This window comes from Pan troglodytes, chromosome 14, assembly GCF_028858775.2.
Source record: "Pan troglodytes isolate AG18354 chromosome 14, NHGRI_mPanTro3-v2.0_pri, whole genome shotgun sequence".
Taxonomy (NCBI): domain Eukaryota; kingdom Metazoa; phylum Chordata; class Mammalia; order Primates; family Hominidae; genus Pan; species Pan troglodytes.
In genome coordinates, this window is record NC_072412.2 from 54,269,367 (window position 1) to 54,291,249 (window position 21,883).

A 21,883-nucleotide genomic window follows, 5' to 3' on the forward strand; every position below is an offset into this window, starting at 1 on the left:
ATTATTTTGAGATATGTTCCTTCAACATCTAGTTTATTGAGAGCTTTTAGCATGAAAGGGTGTTGAATTTTATCAAAGGCCTTTTCCGTATCTATTGAGATATTCATGTCGTTTTTGTCATTGGTTCTGTTTATGTGATGAATTATGTTTATTGATTTGCATATGTTGAACCAGCCTTGCATTCCAGGGAGGAAGCCAACTTGATCGTGGTGGATAAGCTTTTTTAATGTGCTGCTGAAGTTGGTTTGCCAGTGTTTTATTGAGGATTTTCACACCAATGTTCACCAGGGATATTGGCCTGAAATTTTCTTTTTTTTTGTTGTGTCTCTGCCAGGTTTTAGCATCAGGATGATGCTGGACTCATAAAATGAGTTAGGGAGAGTCCTTCTTTTTCTATTTTTTGGAACAGTTTCAGAAGGAATGGTACCAGCTCCTCTTTGTACCTCTGGTAGAATTTGGCTTAGAATCCATCTGGTCCTGGGTTTTTTTTTTTTTTTTTTTGGTTCGTAGGCTATTAATTATACTGACTCAATTTCAGAACTTGTTATTGGTCTATTCAGGGATTCCACTTCTTCCTGGTTTAGTCTTGGGAGGGTGTATGTGTCCAGGAATTTATCCATTTCTTCTAGATTTTCTAGTTTATTTGCATAGAGGTGTTTTAGCATTCTCTGATGGTAGTTTGTATTTCTACGGGATCAGTGGTGATATCCTCTTTATCATTTTTTATTGTGTCTATTTGATTCTTCTCTCTTTTCTTCTTTATTTGTCTGGCTAGCAGTCTATCTATTTTGTTAATCTTTTCAAAAACACAGCTTTTGAATTCATTTTTTAAAGGGTTTTTTGTGTCTCTATCTCTTTCAGTTCTGCTCTGATCTTAGTTATTTCTTGTCTTCTGCTGGCTTTTGAATTTGTTTGCTCTTGCTTCTCTAGTTCTTATAATTGTGATGTTAGGATTTCTATTTTAGACCTTTCCTGCCTTCTCCTGTGGGCATTTAGTGCTATAAATTTCCTTCTAAATAGTGCTTTAACTGTGTCCCAGAGGTTCTGATACATTGTGTCTTTGTTCTCATTGGTTTCAAAGAATTTATTTATTTCTGCCTTAATTTCATTATTTACCCAGTAGGCATTCAGGAGCAGGTTGTTCAGTTTCCATGTAGTTGTGTGGTTTTGAGTGAGTTTCTTTTCTTTTCTTTCTTTCTTTTTTTTTTTGAGACAGAATCTTGCTCTGTCACTCAGGTTGGACTGCAGTGGCACAATTTCAGCTCACTGCAACCTCCGCCTCCTGGGTTCATGTCATTCTCCTGCCTCAGCCTCCTAAGTAGTTGGGACTACAGACGCCTGCCACCACGCCCGGCTAATTTTTTTATTTTTAGTAGAGGCGGGGTTTCACTGTGTTAGCCAGGATGGTCTTGATCTCCTGACCTTGTGATCCGCCTGCCTCGGCCTCCCAAAGTACTGGGATTACAGGCATGAGCCACTGCACCTGGCCTGGAGTGAGTTTCTCAATCCTGAGTTCTAGTAGATTGCAATGTGGTCTGAGACACAGTTTGTTATGATTTCTGTTCTTTTGCATTTGCTGAGGAGTGTTTTACTTCCAATTATGTGGTCAATTTTAGAATAAGTGCAATGTGGTGCTGAGAAGAATGTCTATTCTGTTGATTTGGGGTGGAGAGTTCTGTAGATGTCTATTAGGTCCACTTGGTCCAGAGCTGAGTGCAAGTCCTGAATATCCTTGTTAATTTTCTGTCTCATTTATCTTTCTAATATTGACAGTGGGGTGTTAAAGTCTCCCACTATTATTGTGTGGGAGTCTAAGTCTCTTTGTAGGCCTCTAAGAACTTGCTTTATGAATCTGGGTGCTCCTGTATTGGGTGCATATATATTTAGGATAGTTAGCTATTCTTGTTGCATTGATCGCTTTATCATTATGTGATTCCCTTCTTTGCCTTTTTTGATCTTTGTTGGTTTAAAGTCTGTCTTATCAGAGACTAGGATTGTAACCCCGGCTTTTTTTTTTTTTTTTTTTTTTTTTTTTTTGCTTTCCATTTGCTTGGTAAATATTCCTTCATCCCTTTAGTTTGAGCCTATGTGTGTCTTTGCATATGGGATTGGTTTCCTGAATACAGCACCCCGATGGGTCTTGACTCTTTATCCAATTTGCCAGTCTTTGTCTTTTAATTGGGGCATTTAGCCCATTTACATTTAAGGTTAATATTGTTATGTGTGAATTCGATCCTGTTATTATGATGCCAGCTGGTTATTTTGCACATTAGTTGATGCAGTTTCTTTATAGTGTCGATGGTCTTTACATTTTGGTATGTTTTTGCACTAGCTGGTACCGGTTTTTCTTTTCCATGTTTAGTGCTTCCTTTGGAGCTCTTGTAAGGCAGGCCTGGTGGTGACAAAATCCCTCACCATTTGCTTGTCTGTAAACGATTTTATTTCTCCTTCACCTATGAAGCTTATTTTAGCAGGACGTGAAATTCCGGGTTGAAAATTCTTTTCTTTAAGAATGTTGAATATTGGCCCCCACTCTTTTCTGGCTTGTAGAGTTTCTGCAGAGAGATCTGCTGTTAGTCTGATGGGCTTCCCTTTGTGGGTAACCCAACCTTTCTGTCTGACTGTCCTTAACATTTTTTCCTTCACTTCAACCCTGGTGAATCTGATGATTATGTGTCTTGGGGTTGCTCTTATTGAGGAGTATCTTAGTGGTGTTCTCTGTATTTCCTGAATTTGAATGTTGGCCTGTCTTGCTAGGGTAGGGAAGTTCTCTTGGATAATATCTGGAAGTGTGTTTTCCAACTTAGATCCATTCTCCCCATCACTTTCAGGTACACCAATCAGATGTAGGTTTGGTCTTTTCATATAGTCACATATTTGGAGGCTTTGTTTGTTCCTTTTCATTGTTTTTTCTTTAATCTTGTCTTCATGCTTTATTTCATTAAGTAGATCTTCAATCTCTGATATCCTTTCTTCCATTTGATCGATTCTGCTATTGATACTTGTATATGCATCATAAAGTTCTCGTGCTGTGTTCTTCAGCTCCATCAGGTCTTTTATGTTCTTCTCTAAACTGGTTATTCTAGTTAGCAGTTTCTTTAACCTGTTATCAATGTTCTTAGCTTTCTTGCATTGGGCTAGAACATGATCCTTTAGCTAGGAGGAGTTTGTTGTTACCCACCTTCTGAAGCCTACTTCTGTCAATTCGTCAAACCCATTCACCATTCAGTTTTGTTCCCTTGCTGGTGAGGAGCTGTGATCCTTTGGAGGTGAAGAGTCATTCTGGTTTTTGGAATTTGGGGCATTTTTGCACTGGTTTTTCCTCATCTTCGTGGATTTATGTACCTTTGATCTTTGATGCTGGTGACCTTTGGATGGGATTTTTGCACGGGCATCCTTTTTGTTAATGTTGATGTTATTACTTTCTGTTTGTTAGTTTTCCTTCTAACAGTCAGGCCTGTCTTCTGCAGGTGTGCTGGAGTTTGCTGGAGGTCTACTCCATACCCTGTTTGCCTGGGTATCACCAGCAGAGGCTGCAGAACAGCAAAGATTGCTGCCTGCTCCTTCCTCTGGAAGCTTTGTCCCAGAGGGACACCTGCCAGATGCCAGCCAGAGCTCTCCTGTATGAGGTGTCTGTTGACCCCTGCTGGGAGGTGTCTCCCAGTCAGGGGGCATGGGGTTTAAGGACCCATGGGGTTCAGGGATCCACTTGAGGAGGCAGTCTGTCCCTTAGCAGAGGTCAAGTGCTGTGCTGAAAGATCCCCTGCTCTCTTCAGAGCTGGCAGGCAGGAACGTTTAAGTCTGCTGAAGTTGTGCCCACAGCCACCCCTTCCCCCAGGTGCTCCGTCCCAGAGAGATGGGAGCTTTATCTATAAGCCCCTAACTGGGGCTTCTGCCTTTCTTTCAGAGATGCCCTGCCCAGAGATGAGGAATCTAGACAGGCAGTCTGGCTATAGCAACTTTGCTGTGCTATGGTGGGCTCTGCCAGTTCGAACTTCCTGGCAGCTTTGTTTACACTGTGAGGGGAAAACTGCCTACCCAAGCCTCAGTAATGGTGGACACCCCTCCCCCATCAAGCTCACACATCTCAGGTTGACTTCAGACTGCTGCTGTGCTGGCAGCAAGAATTTCAAGCCAGTGGATCTTAGCTTGCTGGGCTTTGTGGGGGTGCATCTGCAAGTGACTGCAAGATCACTTGGCTCCCTGGCTTCAGCCCCCTTTCCAGAAAAGTGAATGGTTCTGTCTTGCTGGCATTCCAGGCTCCACCGAGGCATAGAAAAAAACTCCTGCAGCTAGCTCAGTGTCTGCCCAAACAGCAGCCAAGTTTTGTGGTTGAAACCAGGGCCCTGGTGGTATAGGCACCCGAGGGATTCTCCTAGTCCGCAGGTTGCAAAAACCATGGAAAAAGCATAGTATCTGGTCCAAATAGCATCATCCCCCATGGCACAGTCCCTCAAGGCTTCCCTTGGCTAGGGGAGGGAGTTCCCCAACCCCTTGCACTTCCCAGGTGAGGCGATACCCCACTCTGCTTCTGCTCACCCCCCATGGGCTGTGCCCACTGTCTAACCAGTCCCAATGAGATGAGCTGGGTTCCTCAGTTGGAAATGCAGAAATCACCCACTTTCTGCATTGGTCTTACTGGGAGCTGCAGACCGGAGCTGTTCCTGTTCAGCCATCTTGCCAGTCACCCTATCCTCATTTTACAGATAAGCTTCCCTCAAAGAAGCTAAGTAATTTGTCTATCCAAGGTCACCTACTTAGAAAAGGCAGACCAGAACCCAGGTCTCTGTGCTCTTTCTGCCATCTGTTCCCTGATTGTACAGCTCCACTAGTTGGTGCTGACTCTCATATATGAGAATACAGATACGATTGGGACCAAGTGGTGGAAAGTCATATTTGTGGTTGAGGAATTTCCATTTGGTCTGATAGGCAATTACACTCTCTGAGTGAAATGAAAATTGCATTTTAATTGGTTACATCTAGCAATGGTGTATAGATTTTACTGGTTAAATCTCTAAAAACAGATGATGCTATGGTTTCTAGGCATCAGCTAACAAAGTCTGAGGTTAGGAAAGTGATATTGTACATATAGAGTAGGGACAAAGTATAAGAAGTATGATATAAAAACAATGGAGATAACTCAGCCAATTGATTGAATGTGAAGTATAGAAGAGAAAAGAATTAAAGAAAACTTCCCAATAGTGGTTACCAACTGAGTGAGATCAGTTTGAGGAGATGGATAAATTCAGACAGAGTTTGAGGTAGAGGCAGAATCTCCAAATAAGACTATCCTGTAGGCAACTAAAAATGTTGGAACTATAGCTCAGGTTAGAATTTAGGAAAAGCCATTTGAGCTCTCCTAGTCCCAGATTTGTTTCTTTATTTGTAAAATAGAGATAACAATGCCAATTTAGCCTGTCTCAAGGATAGCTAGTGGAGCAAATGAGATATCTGAAAAGAAAATTCTTTGCAAACTATAAGATGAAAATATGGGCTATCAAAAGGCATATCTGGGAGGCAGAGGCAAAGAAACAGTGCAAAGTTTCCATGGTGGGTAAAGCCTTTGAGGAAATATAGGCAGAGGTGAGCCAAGGACAAAGATGGGGCTCCAGTGGGTGTCCACAATAGGGTAAAGGTGAAGTGACTGGGGGTCAGAAGGGTGAGCAGTCAGGAAATGGAAAACCATGAGGCCTCAGGGCTACAGAAGTCAGATGAATGGAGGTTTCAAAGACATGAGAATTGAAGTCTACAGAGTGACTGAAAAGGAAGTTTGAGAAAAGAACAGTAGAACAGGCTGCTGAGCAGCAATGAATGATCTTAATCTTAGTCATGTAAAATTCTAAGGAGGGTCTCCTCTGAGGTGGAGGGCATGGGGCAGGGAAGGCATATTGCTGTAGATTAGGAAGAAGATAATGACCAAAAAACGACACCTGAGTCCTCTGGTTCAGGGTGTCTAGGTGCAAAAGAACAAGAAGAAATGGTACAGAATTTCAGTTGGTCACAGAGTTTGGTAGGAGGAATCACTAGCATTTGATGCTCAGAGAGCAAAGGTTACACAGCTACAGAGTGGGAAGGTTGAGAGTCAAGCCTGTTCTTCTGGATTTCTGGTAGACTGTACATTCTACCATACTATGGCTCAAGTGTATGACGTTCAGAGAGGAGGAGAGATGAACCGAGGAAGAAACTAAAGTTACATGAGAAAGATGCACTGAGAGTAAGAGTCAAGGTGACCCAGAGAGAAGTACACATCCTCTCACCCTGACTCAAATTCTTTCTCCAGCAACAAACCTTTTGCAGTAGCTGCAGAACTCAAAAGCATCCTCTCTCCTTCCTGAGGTCACTGTCTCAACTGCTGCTTTGTTTTTTTTTTTTTTAATTAGCTTCCTGCCTTCAGCTTTCTACACCACCCCTCTACTGATAACCTTCCTGTTACTGAATCGCCTGGTACTTTTTTTTTTTTTTTTTTTTGAGACAGAGTCTCACTCCATCACCCAGGCTGGAGTGCAGTGGCGCAATCTTGGCTCACTGCTGCAACCTCCGCCTTCAGGGTTCAAGCTCTTCTTGTGCCTCAGCCTCCTGAGTATCTGGGATTACAGGCAAGCACCACCACATTTCTCCATACCAAGGAATTGGGGTTTCATCCTGAGGGCAGTGAGAGCCTCTGAAATGTGGAGAGGAGATCTGCATTTTAGAGAGGTGACACTGGCAGTAGATGAGGACAGTTTGGTGGAGGCAAGCCCAAGTACAGAGAGGCTAATTTTTGTATTTTTAGTAGAGATGAGGTTTCACCATGTTGGCAAGGCTGGTCTCAAACTCCTGGCCTCAAGTGATCTGCCCACCTCAGCCTCCCAAAGTGCTGGAATTACAGGCATGACCACCGGACTGGGTCCACCTGTTACTTTTTATTCCCATTGAACACTCACTTCTCCTTAAAGCAATCTTTTTCTCCTTAAAGCAAGTCTTGGCATTGTGTTCTTTACTCTCCTCGTATCATTTGGCCAGTCTTTCTCAATCATCATTCCAGCCTCTTCTCTCTGCCTGTCCCTTAATTGTTGGTGTTCCCCAGGGTTCTATCCTCCTTTGTTCTCACACCCCCGCTGTGCGAGCCTCTCCACTCCTCTGGCTTCAGTTACCATCACATGCTGACAGCCTTACATTTATCAGGTTCACCTAGTTCCTCCTCCCCAGCTATACAGAGCAACAGGACAGCTCCATTTGCCTATTTCTTGAATGCCTCAAATCCAAAATGCCCCAAATTAAACTCCCCATTTCTTCAGCCTAATCAGCATCTTCTTCATAGGTTCCTTTTATTAATGAAAGGCACCACTTCCTTCCCCTAATACCTGAGAGGAACCTTGACTTCCCTTTTCCCTGACCCTCTATATTTAGTCCATCCACAGTCTGGTCAGTTCTCACTCCTTTATAGCTCTCAGTCCCATCCAGGTCTGTGCAGCCTCTCTGTTCTGCACAATCACAAGAGCACCCCTACTCACCTCTCTGTACTTGGGCTTGCCTCCACCAAACTGTCCTCATCTGCTGCCAGTGTCACCTCTCTAAAATGCAGATCTGCTCTCCACCTTTCAGAGGCTCTCACTGCCCTCAGGATGAAATCCCAGTTCCTTGGTATGGAGAAAGGCCCCTCTGGAAGCACTCTCTGCCCACCCATCCTCCTTGCATGCTTCACCTAGGCTCTACTATATTACTTACACTTCCCCAAACTTGCCATGTGCTCTCAACTTGGGGCCTTTGTAAATCATTTTCCACAGCCCAGAGTCCCTGTCCCTCTCTCCTTAGTCAATCTGTCTACCCCAGAACCTTAAAAAAACTCCCCTCATTCCCCAAGGCTGGTGTGGCCCCTCCCCTGCATTCTCATAGCACTCTTGAGGTTTCTTTCTGTGGGCCCTTCTTCCTCATAGAGCTTTGTCCTGTTGACTTGCTTGACCCATTCATCACCCCAGAGGTTCCTTTTGGTCTAAGATTATGTTTTCTTCACTGTCATATACACAGGGCTGAGTATATGTGGTGCAGAGAAGCAGGACAGTGTTTTGATTGAGCAGACAACTGGGTTCAAGCCACATCCTACCACTAACTTGCAAGGGAATTTGGGCACACAAGCTATTCCATGCCTGTGCACTTTGGTCTTCTCATCTATAAAATGATCAAATCAGAGTACCTAGAGCTGTTATCAAGTAAGAGTAGCAAGGATTGTTTGAGGACTAATTGAGTTAATAGCATAAGAAGCATAGCAGAGTGCCCGGCACAGAGTAACTGCAGTATAACTCACTGTTGCTGCCCCTTGTTGGATGAAGGAGCATCTGTGGCTTGAGGTGGGGGGAGCTGATAAAGGAAATGCCTTTCCCCGGAGCCCTTGGGCAGGTTTGGCCAAGACAGATGGCTTGAAGTGAGGAGCCATGAGGGTAGCAATCAGAAAGTCAAGAACCCTGATGCCAATTTACCAGAAGGGTTTCCAATGTGGGAGTTACAGGTGGCAGAGACAGTGGGCAAATAGTATACTCAGAAGGTCACTGAGTAGCAACTATGGAGGCTTCCGCATGGCAGGTCTACCAGTTTTCCCCCTCTGTCTCAGGGCTGCTCTACACAGAAGCCTATCATTATTTCCTTGTAAAGATGATGCAAAGTGCACCAACCTCTGTTCTCCAGGTTATTTGCACTGTAGCAATTTGCCACAAGGTCAGGGCAGCTCATTGTCTAATTGCACACTGCTTGCGGCTATTCTGGATTTGTTTGAGTCAATGTGTCTTCAGACTCTGCGGGCAGGACACAGATTCAAATCTGGGAACCAAAGGTGGGCAAACCCATCTGACCATAGTCAGTGTTGACGGAGAGGGGTTAGTGGGGGAGGAGTCTGTGCCGATGTCTAATGATCCCATGAGAATCTATCAAAAGATGTATTTTTCTAAGTATAAATAAAAATAGCATCTGTGAAATCAGGAACAGTTGCAGCTTTGCTATCACTGTGACAACATTCTAAGCATCGACATAAGCTATTCACCCTCATCAGACTTTAACTGGTCACGCAGCATGTTTCGTTTTCTTCCTAACTCAAATATGGAATTTCCATCTGCTGCTGCTGCTCCCTGTCCCTTCTTTGTTGTTTAATTACCAGCAAAGCTGCAGGAGATGAAGTCTTCATTCTGTCTTTGTTCTGAATCCCCTTTCAGTACAGTAAGCTGTGCACATGCTCACTCCTCTCCCATTAAGGCCGTGGAAATTATGCTGCCAAATAATTTCCCAGTTTCCCTTGAATTTGCGTCTTCATATATTTCTCAGCTTCCTGTTGCATACTTCATTGGTCTGGCTAATTTTTACAGTCACATCTAGCAGACGATTTTCTTTTCTTTCTTTCTTTTCTTTTCTTTTTTTTTTTTTTTTGCAGTCTAGTGAAATGTTGCAGTGTGGTGTAGTCAAATATATTTTATATTGGCGGGAAAGCACAATCAAAATATTTTAAAGGTTTCTCAAGAGAAAGTGTCGAACTAAATGGAATTTTGAATGTGGGCTGGCCCTGCTTTTTGCTGGTAGCCTTTAGCTATATGAGGTTTCTAGGAAGGATGTTTGTATATATATTTTTTTCCTTTAGCTTTCTGGGGAATAAGATGCTCTCAGTATCAATGCCTCTGGCTTCTGTGATTATACTCTCCCTACAACTGCGGCTGCTTGACAACCATCTATCACTCCCATTTCCCATTCCCATGTAGCCCCCTGTGGGGCCTAAAACCAACCCCAACCTAAACCAACCCCAACCTCAAGCAGAGGAACTGAAACAATTCTAGAACTCAGTGTTGCCCTTGGCGTTGCTCTGATCTTGATCTTGTGCCTCAATTCTAACATTAAACTTCTCTTTTGTTCCTGAGATGTTGTTCCCAGTTCATTAGGGGAAACGGACCCTTGTCTTGGCGTTCTTGGTCTGAGTCTCTGCGCTCAAGGCTTTGTCTAATTCAGAATTCGGGACTCACAGCCCACCTGCACTAGTCATGCCTCCTCCTAAGTCTAAAGTTTTCTCCTTGCACTGTGGCCTGGTAGTAAGTGCCTTGCTTCTTACAGATGGACTTCCCCATTGAGGTCTGCCTTCCTCCCCAGTTGCTTAAGAGGTCCTTATTGCTGGGGTCTGTTTTTGGTCTACCTGCTCCCCTCAAATCCATGGTGGACCACCTATTACTATTGTTTTTGGTGATCTCTTGTCTGTGGTCATGCCTGCCGGATTTCATGCCCCACCTTTGACAAGGAACTTACCCCAGCAACTGTAACTGACAGTGTCCCTGAGGGCCTGCTACATCCCAGCAAGGGAGGAGTCCAGGGCTTGGTCCTGCCTCTCTCGAGCTGCCCTTTCCCTGCAATTCACAGCCCTGTTGATCTTGAGATGGAACAAGAGGTGGTCTTCATGGTCAAAAAGTTAAGGACTTGATTGCTTTCAAATCTATTTCTACTTTTTCGGCCCCTTCTCTAACTTCTTAAACTGTAAGCTTTCCCTAAGATTCTAACAGAATCTTGGCTCTAAAGTTAGGTTCTTTAAGACTAAAGTAGGTTCTATATGGCCATGTGAAAAGGGCAAGGCTGTCCTTTTCAATAAAAGGCCATTTGTAATGAAACCTTTATGTAAAAATTCCTCTGACTGATTCCATATCAGTCTTAGTTCTCATGCCTTGTCTCGTTGTGCCCTAGGCTCTGTGTGTTAACGCTGGTTCTAGTGCCCTGCCCATCCAGAGCTGACACATAATTGTGACATTAATCCCTCTCCACATTTGCTTTATTGACCTGGCTTGTGCAAGCTGCCTGTACCACCTCTAGTATTCCATCGGAGTACCTTCTGATTGTGCATTTAGTCCTGCTGTCCTGGCCCTGCCAACTCATAGAAAGTACAATTCACTGTAAGATTGAGTTAAGACACTATCTCCAAGCTTCTAATTTTGTTGTATTCGCTTTCCTGAGTCAGGCTCACAGAGTTCCAGCCTCTATATGACTATTTCCCTGAATTATATCTGCCACCCTGACCTGTCTCCTTAGTTCTAAAGTATGTGCTCCCCATTCCAGCTAATGGCCTCACAATTCACCTTACAATCTAAGCTAGGAACCTCAGATTTGCTGTTGAGATCCATCAAAACGAGAGAGCCATTATCCATGTAATCAGAACTAAGGCCCCAGCAGTCAACTCAGAAATAAGTTTGGATGCTTAGCTCTGCACATGAGAAATTTCATCATATCAGTTCTTAAGAAATCAACTTACAGCCATAGAACTCATAGGGAACTACACCCACAGAACTAATAGGGAACTAATTTTTTTTACCTTTTATTGTAGATTCAGGGGTACATGTGCAGGTTTGTTATATAGGTAAATTCGTGTCACAGGGATTTCTTGTATAGAGTATTTTGTCAGTCAAGTACTAAGCTTAGTACCCAATAACTATTTTTTCTGATTCTCTCCCTTCTCCCACCATCCACCCTCAAGTAGATGCCAGTGTCTGTTGTTCTTCTCTTTGTGTCCATCTGTTCTCATAATTTAGCTCCCACTTATAAGTGAGAACTTGTGGTATTTGGTTTTCTCTTCCTATGTAAGTTTGCTAAGGATAATGGCCCCCAGCTCCATCCGTGTTCCTGCAAAGGACATGACTTCATTCTTTTTTATGGTTACATAGTATTCCATGGTGTATATGTACCATATTTTCTTTATCCAGTCTACCATTGATGGGCATTTAGGTTGATTCCATGTCTTTGCTATTGTGAATAGTGCTGCAATGAACATATGCATGCATGTGTCTTTATGATAAAATGATTTATATTCCTTTGGGTATATACCCAGTAGTGGAATTGCTGGGTCAAATGGTAGTTCTGTTTTTAGCTCTTTGAAGAATCCTCAGACAGCTTTCCACAATGTCTGAACAAATTTACACTCTCACAAATAGTGTATAAGCATTTTCTTTTCTCTGCAACCTTGCCAGCATCTGTTTTTCTTTGACTTTTAATAATAGCCATTCTGACTGGTGTGAAATGTTATCTCATTTGTGTTTTTGATTTGCATTTATCTAATGATCAGTGATATTGAGCTTTTTTTCATATGTTTATTGGCCACATGAATAATATGTCTTCTTTTGAAAAGTTTCTGTTCGTGTGCTTTGTCTACTTTTTAATGGAGTTTTTTTTTCTTATAGGTTGGTTTAAGTTCTTTATAGATGCTGGATATTAGACCTTTGTCAGATGCATAGCTTGCAAAAATTTTCTCCTATTCTGTAGGTTGTCTGTTTACTCTGTTGATAGTTTCTTTTGCTGTGCAGAAGCTTTTAAGTTTAATTACATCCTATTTATCAATTTTTGCTTTTGTTGCAATTGCTTTTGGCATTTTCATCATGAAATCTTTGCCAGACAGGGAACTAATTTTTAACCCAGAATTCTGTTTTGTAAATTTAGAGGATTATAATGGGGTATTCAACTTTCCTTTTATTGCATTCTTCCAGTTCATAATCCATAGTCACTTTTAAAAAAAATTATTTTACAGACAGTCTCACTCTGTCATCCAGACTGAAGTATAGTGGCATGAGCATACCTCATTGCCACCTCAAACTCCTGGGCTCAAGCAATCCTCTTGCCTCGGCCTCCTGAGTAGCCAGGACTATAGGTGCATACCACCATACCTGGCTAATTTTTTTAAATTACTTTTTGTAGAGATGGGGGGGGGTCTCACTATGTTGGCCAGGCTGATCTTGAACTCTGAGCCTCAAGTGATCCTCCCACCTTGGCCTCCCAAAATGCTGGGATGACAGGTCCATAGTCCCTCTTCCAGAGAAACTTCACTGACTGGATGAGTTATCAGGGGTTCCATGGAAGAAATAGGCTTTGAGTAAAGGAGTGGGGTAATCTTGAGAGATTCTCATTATGAACATGTCAGAATAATCAGAGTAATCCATGTTTCTATAGAGAGATGGCATCAACTCTCACATTCCCATAAGGTATAAAAAGTAAACTCCTCTTGATGTCTTTCTAGCAAGCATCAAGAGGAGTTTACTTTTTATACCTTATGGGAATGTGAGAGTTTATGTCATCAGCTCATCCTTGGTAGCTAATGGGATGACAGGTGTTGAAGTTAGATCATCCCTACATTCATTCACAAAGCTGGAACAATGAGGGAGCACTTAGTGCCAAGTACCCTGTGAAGCACACACAGTGTCTCAACCTCTCATATAATACAACAACTCTATGAAATAGATGTTACGTATCCTTGTTGTGGTTGAGTTATGTACCCCCAAACAATATGTCCAAGTCCTAACCCCAGGTATCTGTGAAAGTGGCCTTATTTGGAAATAAGTTCTTTGCAGATGTAATGTTAAGAAGAAGTCATACTGAGTATGGTGGACCCTAAGCCCAATATGACTAGTGTCCTTATAAGAAAAGGAGAAGATACAGAAACACAGAGAAAAGACAATGTGAAGAGACAGAAGGAAAATGCCAATAATGACAGAGTCAAGAGATTGGAGTCACATTCTGTAAGGCAAGAAGTGCCAAGGATTGCTGGTAAATACCTGAAGCTAGAAGAGACAAGGAGGGATTCTTCCCCAGAGCCTTCGAAGGAAGCACAGCCCTGCTGTATTAGTCCATTCTCACACTGCTATAAAGAAATACCTGAGACTGGGTAATTTATAAAGAAAAGAGGTTTAATTGGCTCATGGTTCCATAGGCTGTACAGGAAGCATGGCGGCATCTGCTTCTGGGGAGGCCTCGGGGAGCTTTTACTCATGGTGGAAGGTGAAGCAGGAGCAGTTGTCTTACATGGCAGGAGCAGGAGGAAGAGAGAAGGGGGAGGTGCTATACACTTTTAAACACTCATGAGAACTCACTCACTATCATGAGAACAGCACCGAGGGGATGGTGCTAAACCAATCACGTGAAATTGTTCCCATGATTCAATCACCTCCCACCAGGCCCCACCTCCAACACTGGAGATTACAATTGAACATAAGATTTGGGTGAACACAGATCCAAACCATATCCCCTGCTGACACCTTGATTACAGACTTCTGGCCTCCAGAACTGTCAGAGAATAAATTTCTGTTGTTTTAAGCTACGCTGTTTGTGATACTTTGTTAAGATAGCCCTAGGAAACTAGTACAACCTCCATTTTCCAAATGAAGTAAGGTATGCTTGGAAATGCTGATGTACCCAGTTGCAATTTCTTAGAGCTCCCTGACTGCAAACTCTTGAACTCATGCTCCTTTACTCCCTTGCTGGTTGATCTAGCCTATTAGGTGATAGTTCCCTTTCTCTTCTGTTAACATTATATTCTAGATAAATGACATCTTCTAGATAAATTACATAACAACATCATCATTCCCCCAAGTCTGATTATGCAGAACATTAGTTCTGTGAGATGTTAGACTGTGTTAGCATGCAAAAAAAGTTTTCAAGGTTAAAAAAAGAGAGGGAAATTCTGTGTAAATCAGGCTTTTTGTTTGTTTGTTTTCTGTAGGACCTCATAGAAACTTCAAAATGTACTGTGACTCTCCAAGAGGGGCATATTAGAGCTTGCCATGTTTCTCAGGTTAATTTGACCAAGAAAACTTTTCTTTTACAGAACATCTCATGGATTCGTGTTTAGTGGAAGATACTGTGGGAAGTGCTAACTTGAAGGATTAATAACTCTTTTCTTTTTTTTGACATCATTTACATGCCAACCATGTTTTTTGAGTATTATCTTCACATAGATGTCTAAAGAAGAATTGAAAAATATTCTTGCTGCATCAGAAATATGTTGACAAACCACCTTTTGGGGTAGGTTAAATTAACTACTGCTTTACCATACCTCTTTTATTCTTTAGATCATTATATGGATTCTCAGGGTCAAGGTCTTCTAGTCAAAGGCCATTAGAGACATGGCTGTAGTTAACAGAATTGGATTCATGGACTTCTTGCACACCATTGGAAATTGCAGTGTCTCAGGAAAGGGTGTTAGTCAGGAATTACATATATTATAAGATTTGTGCTCATGTTAGGTAATTTGAGGATAAGATTCCAGGAAGCAGGACTTTGCAGAAGCAAAAGTGGTTTTTAGTTCTTCTAATAGACTCTGAAAACAGGGACCCAGATTATCATACCCAAGCAATGAAAATATGTCCCCCAAAATCTGTGTGTTCTTTTCTAGATGTCCAATGGGCTTTCCTCCCACAGTCATGGGCTGCTCCGTAGTATTTATACAGGTGCAGCAAGAAGTGGTTAGCACAAATTTCTCTTTGGCTAGCTAAGAAGAGATTTAAGGCTATGTGATTATCGGTGACAACTTTGCCTTACAAATTTAAGTGTAAACCTAGGCTTCCAGAACAGAAGTAGTATAATTTATGACTTTTTTCAGGCTCAGAGACAAGTTTTAGATGATACTTTCCAGCTGTAGTAGTCATTGCTTGCATAGTCAACTTGACTGGATTAAGGAATACCTGGAGAACTGGTGAAGCATGACTTCTGCGTATGTCTGTGAGGGTGTTTCCAGAGGAGATTATTGTGTAAATCAGTGGACTGTGTGGGGAACTTCTGCTCTCAATGGATGGGCACTGTCTAATTGGCTTGGGGCCAGAATAGAGCAAAAAATAAGAAAAAGGGATTTGCTCTCTTGCTCCTGGAGCTGGGACATTCTTCTCCTTCTGCCCTTTGACATTAGAACTCCAGGCTCTCTGGCCTTAGGACTCTAGGGCTCTCACCAGTGGGCCCCCGGGTTCTCAGGCCTTCAAACTCAGCCTGAGAATTACACCTGGTTCTGAGGCCATCGAACTGGGACTGAGCCACACTGTTAGCATTCCAGGGTCTCTATCTTGCCGACGGCCTGTTGTGGGACTTCTCAGCCTCCATAACTGTGTGAGCCAAATCCCCTAATAAATCTCCTCTCATCTATCTATCTATCTATTATCATCTATCTACTTATTATGTAGATGATTGATAGATGATAATTGGTAGATTATCATCTATCAATCATCTATGTATTATCTATCGATTATCATCTATCAATTATCCATCATCTATCAAATATTTATCATCTATCAATTATCTATAATCTATAATCTATCAATCATCTATTATCTATCAATTGTCTATCATCTATCAATTATCTATCATCTATCTATCATCTATAATTCTATAATATCCTATTGGTTCTGGCTGTCTGGAGAACCCTAACTAAAACACATAGTATGCAACACAAGAATGCAGCCCTCCATCTGAAGAGTTCTCTCAAGTAGCCTGTGCTTGAGTTTTTTGGAGATTTCTTTGCATTCTTTTTAGGGAAACATGATCCACTGGAGGGGTGGTAGTTTTAAACAACTGAAATTCTCTAACAATTTTCCTGAATATACAGTAAAGTTAGTGTGTGGCAGGTGGCCGTAAGCCTTATGTCCACATAAGAAGGACTGTCCTGATGAAGCAGAAACTGTATTAATATTGGCAATTTTAAAATTGTTAATTACAACAGGAATTCGCCTTTTTCTTTATTTGGTCGTGGTTGTGGGGGTGTGTCACTAGAGGTGGGAAAATCCCTTCAGTGAAGTCAAACAAGTCCTGCTAAGCAGGCTGGAGTGTCTCTGAAGTAACTGTTCTTACCCAGGATAGGCCCAATCTTTGTTCTCACTCCTCAAGGATCAGAGTTTGCTGATAGGCTTGTGAGGACCTCAGCAGACGTATTTTTCTGGAGTGCAATGGTGCAATCATGGCTGACAGTAGCCTCAACTTCCTGGGTTCAAGCAATCCTCCTGCCTCAGCTTCCCAAGTATCTGAGATTTTGTCTTTTTTATAGGGGTTCTTGTAGTGTCAAGATACCTCTTCTTTTTTTTAAATTATACTTTTAAGTTATGGGATACATGTGCAGGTTTGTTATATAGGTATGCAAAGGCCATGGTGGTTTGCTGCACCCATCAACCTGTCATCTACATTAGGTATTTCTCCTAAGGCTATCCGTCCTCTAGCCACCCACCGGCCAATAGGCCCTGATGTGTGATGTTCCCCTCCCTGTGTCCGTGTGTTCTCATTATTCAACTCCCACTTATAAGTGAGAAGATGTGGTGTTTGCTTTTCCGTTCCTGTGTTAGTTTGCTGAGAATGATGGTTTCCAGCTTCATCCACATCCCTGCAAAGGTCGTGAACTCATCCTTTCTTATGGCTGCATAGTATTCCATGGCGTATATGTGCCACATTTTCTTTATCTAGTCTATCATTGATGGACATTTGGGTTGGTTCCAAGTCTTTGCTATTTTGAGTAGTGCTGCAATAAACATACTTGTGAATGTGTCTTTATAGTACAATGACTTATAATCCTTTGGGTATATACCCAGTAATGGGATTGCTGGGTCAAAAGGTATTTCTGGTTCTAAATCCTTGAGGAATCGCCGCACTGCCTTCCACAATGGCTAAACTAATTTACACTCCCACCAACAGTGTAAAAGCATTCCTATTTCTCCACATCCTCTCCAGCATCTGTTGCTTCCTGACTTTTTAATGATCACCATTCTAACTGGCATGAGATGGTACCTCAATGTGGTTTTGATTTGCATTTTTCTAATGACCAGTGATGATGAGCTTTTCTTCATATGTTTGTTGGCCACATAAATGTCTTCTTTTGAGAAGTGTCTGTTCATATCCTTTGCCCACTTTTGATGGGGTTGTTTGTTTATTCTCGTAAATTTGTTTAAGTTCCTTGTAGATTCTGGATATTAGCCCTTTGTCAGATGGATAAATTGCAAAAATTTTCTCCCATTCTGTAGGTTGCCTGTTCACTCTGATGATAGTTGCTTTTGCTGTGCAGAAGCTCTTTAGTTTAATTAGATCCCATTTGTCATTTTGGCTTTCGTTGCCCTTGCTTTGGTGTTTCAGTCATGAAGTCTTTGTCCATGCCTGTGTCCTGAATGTATTGCCTAGGTTTTCTTCTAGGGTTTTTATGATTTTAGATTTTACATTTAAGTCTTTAATCTATCTTGAATTAATTTTTGTTTAATGTGTGAGGAAGGAGTCCATGTTCAGTTTTCTGTATATGGCTAGCCAGTTTTTCCAACACCATTTATTAAATAGGGAATTCTTTCCCCATTGCTTGTTTTTGTCAAGTTGTCAAAGATCAGATGGTTGTAGATGTGTGGTGTTATTTCTGAGGCCTCTGTTCTGTTCCATTGGTCTATATATCTGTTTTTGTGCCAGTACCACTCTGTTTTGGTTACTGTAGCTTTGTAGTATAGTTTGAAGTTAGGTAGCATGATGCCTCCAGCTTTGTTCTTTTTGCTTAGGATTGTCTTGGCTATATGGGCTTTTTTTTGGTTCCATATGAAATTTAAAGTAGTTTTTTTTCTAATTCTGCAAAGAAACTCAATAGTAGCTTGATGGGCATAGCACTGAATGTGTAAATTACTTTGGGCAGTATGGCCATTTTCATGATATTGATTCTTCCTATCCATGAGCATGGAATGTTTTCCATTTGTTTGTGTCCTCTCTTATTTCCTTGAGCAGTGGTTTGTAGTTCTCCTTGAGGAGGTCCTTCACATCCCTTATAAGTTTTATTCCTAGGTATTTTATTCTCTTTGTAGCAATTGTGACTGGGAGTTCACTCATGATTTAGCTCTCTGCTTGTTTATTATTGGTGTATAGGAATGCTTGTAATTTTTGCACATTGATTTTGTATCCTGAGACTTTGCTGAATTTGCTTTGCTGAAGGAGTTTTTGGGCTGAGATGATGGGGTTTTGTAAATATACAGTCATGTCATCTGCAAACACAGACAATTTGACTTCCTCTCTTCCTATTTGGATACCCTTTATTTCTTTCTCTTGCCTGATTGCCCTGGCCAGAATGTCCAATACTATGTTGAATAGGAGTGGTGAGAGAGGGCATCCTTGTCTTATGTGTATTTTCAAAGGGAGTGCTCCTAGCTTTTGCCCATTCAGTATGATATTGGCTGTGGGTTTGTCATAAATAGCTCTTATTATTTTGAGATTATGTTTCATCAATATCTAGTTTATTGAGAGTTTTTAGCATAAAGGGGTGTTGAATTATATCAAAGGCCTTTTCTGCATCTATTAAGATATTCATGTGGTTTTTGTCATTGGTTCTGTTTCTGTGATGGATTACATTTATTGATTTGCATATGTTGAACCAGTCTTGCATGCCAGGGCTGAAGCCAACTGGATCGTAATGTATAAGCTTTTTGATGTGCTGCTGGATTCAGTTTGCCACTATTTTATTGAGGATTTTTACATTGATGTTCATCAGAGAAATTGGCCTGAAATTTTCTTTTTTTGTTGTGTCTCTGTCAGGTTTTGGTATCAGGATGATACTGGCCTCATAAAATGAGTTAGGGAGGAGTCCCTCTTTTTCTATTGTTTGGAATAGATTCAGAAGGAATGGTACCAGCTCTTCTTTGTACCTCTGGTACATATCAGCTGTGAATCCATCTGCTCCTGGGCTTTTTTTGGTTGGTAGGCTATTAATTACTGCCTCAATTTAAGAGCTTGTTATTGGAGACCTCCTCTTTTGCAATGCATTTGGAATTCAGGACTAATCCCAAATCAAATGCCTATATCAGTGTATAAGTATTCTTTTTTTCTTTTGTCAGCTTGCAGGTCTGGATGAGGGCAATTTATTTTGCCATCTGAACTTATTTTATATCTAGGTAAAGCTTATATTACTTTTGAAATATAAGCTTTACCTAGACTTGCTATCACAAAGTCAGTGATAGCATATCCTACTAGGCAAATTTTACTTTTTGTTCGTTTGTTTGTTTTTTCAGTCTGAACCAACAACAAGCAAAGTTAAATTATGGATATCCAAGGGAGTCTATAGAAGGTCCATGCAAGGTATGGAGAGTTCCTCAACAGAGGTAATCAATCATCAGCTTCTTTTTCTACAGATGAAGGAAAGAGGGTCACTGGGTTTAGAGTGTTACAGTGATGAATGGTGATATTTGAAGGGAAACCAACAATATTTCCTAGGAGATTAAGTGACTAGCTGAAAAATTTTGAGTTATGTCAATCAATAAAACATCAGGGGAATTATTAGGTTTAGTGTAGACCCCAGAACTAGTTTGACAAAGTCACTCCAGCTTCCACAAGCTTTGCTGCAGCTGCTAGAACTCTTAGACAAGACAACTATGCTGTGACTACTAGAGCTAATGAAAGACTGAAATAAACAATAGATTTTTTGGTGAGTCCCATGTCATTGAGTCAAAGCCCCTAGTGTTTGTTCAGACTTCTCATGACAAAAAAGAAAAGTGGGGTTGCTAATCGAGAATCTTGGAAAAAGATATTTTGATACACAGTTATTACAGTAATCTTTGTGCTTAAACATGAGCATTCTTTTTTTAACTCAAAAAAGGGTTTAATCCTTGAAAGATATTTATATTAGCATATTTTACTTAAATATAATTAACAGAAAAATAAAAATATTTTTATCAGCTTTTTATTAGTAAGTTTGGTAAATAAAAGAGCTCTCATAATAATTTTAAATTAATTTAAATTCAAAGGATATTGGAAAATCTAATTATTCCCGTTGTCTTTCCTTTCATAGATGACAAAACAAATCTTGTGTTACCTAATAGCCATTACAGTAAACCCAAAGATAGTTTAGACACAAAAGACATATTAACAGCTTGATTATTCTGAATTTGGGTCCTGAATTTTGGAAAGAATCAAGAATAGTTGTTCCAGGAGACAAGATGTAAGTCATAAGTATCTAGGGTCCAGAAATAATTATAGATGACATTGTAAAAAAATTGCTATGTGTTAGCAATTAACAATAGTCACTAGAAACAACATTTTATTAAAGCAAGGAGTCTTTTAAAAAATGATTTAAAAGTGTCAAAAGCACTGAAAGTTAACAGAATATTTTATTGACAAAAGAAATATTCACTAATATGGGCATAGCATAACTTAATTTTTGTATATTAAAAAGACTCCAATTCTAATTTTACTCTTTTTGTACATCATTCATGTAACATTCTACAGTACAGAATTTATTAATATGGCTTTACATGTATGCATTTAGGCATACACAGATATGTAAATATACAAATAGATAATACATTTCAAATTTTACATTTTAACTATAGCTTTAAAATTAAATCTATTAGATAAAATAATATGTATGTCAAAATAAAATTTACCCTCTGAATAAATGGTTTCAACTTTCCTAATACACAGAAAATCAACAGGATATTTATTCTGTATACATATTTGTGTTTCTCTGAATTAAACATTTATATTAATTATCATCTTTAACCAAAGTAATCAACCTTCCTTTTCTTTAGGCATGAAAGAAAAAGGAGAGAAAACATGATTTACTTAGATACTTTTTGGTCTACTAGCATTTATTTCATACAATTTAAACAGTTTCAATATATAAATATATGATGTCATTCAAAGGAATTTGCATGTTTTGTTAATCTATTGTCATTTTAAGAAATAAACATAATTGTATTTAATGATCAGTGTTTTTATGTTTATTTAGAAATTGTGTAGGCATCCAAAGGATTATTATCAATTAACCATTGTCTAAGTCCTTAAAGTTAGTTAAGGATCAGGAAATTACAATTTTAGTTAACAAATGAAACTTATAATTTGTAGCATTGTAAGAATTTTATAAAAATTATAAAGGCATTTATTATTATCATTCACTTTAGTTTAATACAATTTTATATATATTAAAATAAAATTCTAAATTTAGACAAGTTATAGAACTAGTGGAATCTTGTTGAACTCATACAACTAATGTAGAAAATTCAGTTTAATAAAAAAAAATTTAACTTTGGCCTTGTAGAAACCAAAGGATTGGGCTGACACTAGTTTTTGTATTAAAGTAATTTTTTGAAGACTCTGAATCATGCCAAACATGTAATCTTTTAACTTATATATAATGCCTTTT

At 40.2% G+C, this 21,883-nt stretch overlaps 1 protein-coding gene across 5 annotated transcripts in view; it reads left to right on the forward strand.

Moving 5' to 3' along the window:
* The window catches only part of CYSLTR2 (cysteinyl leukotriene receptor 2), a 57,249-nt gene that overhangs the window by 17,482 nt on the left and 17,884 nt on the right, over nt 1–21,883 (forward strand). The window contains exons 2-3 of one of the 5 annotated variants that reach the window (XM_063792154.1): nt 14,582–14,778; nt 19,755–19,844. The exons of 1 other annotated variant lie outside the window; for it this stretch is intronic. The gene's annotated coding sequence lies outside the window, so the exon portion shown is untranslated. The remainder of the gene's footprint in view (nt 1–14,581; nt 14,779–19,754; nt 19,845–21,883) is intronic. 3 more of the 5 variants (XM_063792155.1, XM_016925705.3, XM_016925706.3) reach the window with 3 other exon arrangements.